This window comes from Camellia sinensis, unplaced genomic scaffold (genome assembly GCF_055761805.1).
Source record: "Camellia sinensis isolate YWXY unplaced genomic scaffold, ASM5576180v1 Unanchor586, whole genome shotgun sequence".
Taxonomy (NCBI): Eukaryota; Viridiplantae; Streptophyta; class Magnoliopsida; order Ericales; family Theaceae; genus Camellia; species Camellia sinensis.
Window position 1 is genome coordinate 12,501 of NW_028129460.1, and position 2,500 is coordinate 15,000.

The window sequence follows — 2,500 nt, forward strand, 5'->3', positions numbered from 1 at the left end:
AAAGAAATGCATGTTAAATGCACCTATAATGGTGTTCAATTATCAGAAACAGAATTTCCGAAAAATTGGTTAATAGACGGTATTCAAATAAAGATGCTATTTCCTTTCTGTCTGAAACCCTGGCACAGATCTAAGCCACGGTCCTCTCATATAGATCGAATCAAAAAGAAAGGACAAAAAGATGATTTTTTTTTTTTAACGGTTTGGGGAATGGAAGCTGAACTTCCTTTTGGTTCTCCCCAAAAACGGCCTTCCTTTTTTGAACCCATTTTTAAGAAACTCGAAAAAAAAATTGGAAAATTGAAAAAAAAGTATTTTATATTTCTAAAAGTTTTAAAAGAAAGAACAAAATTTCTAAATATCTCAAAAAAAACAAAAAAATGGATTATCAAGGGCATTCCGTTTTTAAAAAAAATAAAAAAAGAACTCTCAAAAGTAAATCCAATTCTATTATTTAGATTGAGAGAAATATATAAATCAAGCGAAACTAAAAAAAAAAAAGAAAAAGATTCTATAACCCGCAATCATATAATTCATAAATCCTTTAGTCGAATTCAATCTACATATTGGACAAATTTTTTACTGACAGAAAAAAAAATGAAAGATCTGACTGATAGAACAAGCACAATCAGAAATCAAATAAAAAGAATTACAAAAAATAAAAAAAAAGTGACTCCAGAAATAAATGATAGTCCTAATAAAACAAGTTATAATGCTAAAAGATTGGAATCACCAAATTGGCAAATATTAAAAAGAAGAAATACTCGATTAATCCGTAAATTACATTATTTTATAAAATTTTTCACTGAAAGGATATACGCAGATATCCTTCTATCTATTATTAATATTCCCAGAATTAATATACAACTTTTTGTTGAATCAACAAAAAAAATGATTGATAAATCCATTTACAATAATAAAAAAAATAAAAAAAGAATTAATAAAACAAATCAAAATAAAATGAATTTTATTTCGACTATAAAAAAGTCACTTTATAATATTAGTAATAAGAATTCACAGAATTTTTTTGACTTATCCTCCTTGTCACAAGCATATGTATTTTACAAAATATCACAAACACAAGTTCTTAACTTGTATAAGTTAAGATCTATTCTTCAATATCACGGAACGTCTTTTTTTCTTAAGACTTCAATAAAAGATTATTTTGGAAAACAAGGAATAATTCATTATGAATTAAGACATAAGAAACTTCGGAATTCTGGAATAAATCAATGGAAAAACTGGTTAAGAGGTCATTATCAATACCATTTATCTCAGATTAGATGGTCTAGATTAATAGCAGCAAAATGGAAAAATAGAATCAATAAATGTCGTACAATTCAAAATCAAGATTTAAACAAAGAGAATTCATATGAAAAAGACCTATTAATTCATTACAAAAAACAAAACGATTACGAAGTATATTCATTACCAAATCAAAATGAGAATTTTCAAAAATACTATAGATATAATCTTTTATCTTATAGATCTATTAATTATGAAAATAAGAGGGACCCATATATTTATGGATCACCATTCCAAGTAAATAAGAATCGAGAGAGTTTTTATAATTACAACACACATAAACATAAGGGCAAATTTTTTGATATACTAGGGGATATCCCTATCAAAAATTATTTAGGAAAAAGTGATATTATGTATATGGAAAAAAATCCGGATCGAAAATATTTTGATTGGAAAATTCTCCATTTTTGTCTTAAAAAGAAAATCGATATTGAGGCCTGGATCAAGATCGATACCAACAAGAATAAAAATACTAAAACCGGGACTAATAATTATCAAATAATTGATAAAATTGATAAAAAAGATCTTTTTTATCTTACGATTCCTCAGGATCAAGAAATCAATTCACCCAATCAAAAAAAAATATTTTTTGATTGGATGGGAATGAATGAAGAAATACTAAGTCGTCCTATATCGAATCTGAAACTTTGGTTCTTCCCAGAATTTGTACTACTTTATAATGCATATAAAATGAAACCGTGGTTTATACCAAGCAAATTACTTTTTTTTAATATAAATGAAAATGGTAGTGAAAATAAAAACATCAATAGAAAGCAAAAGGGGGTTATACCCTCGAATGAAAAAAAAAAAATGGAATTAAAGAATAAAAATAAAAAAGAAAAAGAATCTGCAGGCCAAAGAGATCTTAGATCAAATGCACAAAACCAAGTAAATCTTGTATCTGTTCCCTCAACCGAACAAAAAGATATTGAAGAAGATTATTCAGAATCAAACATGAAAAACCGTAAAAAGAAAAAACAATACAAGAGCAATACCGAAGCAGAACTAGATTTCTTCCTGAAAAAGTATTTACTTTTTCAATTGAGATGGGATAATGCTTTGAATCAAAGAATGATCAATAATATCAAAGTATATTGTCTCCTGCTTAGACTGAGAAATCCAAGAAAAATTACTATATCCTCTATTCAAAGGAGAGAAATGAATCTGGATATAATGCTGATTCAGAAGAATTTAA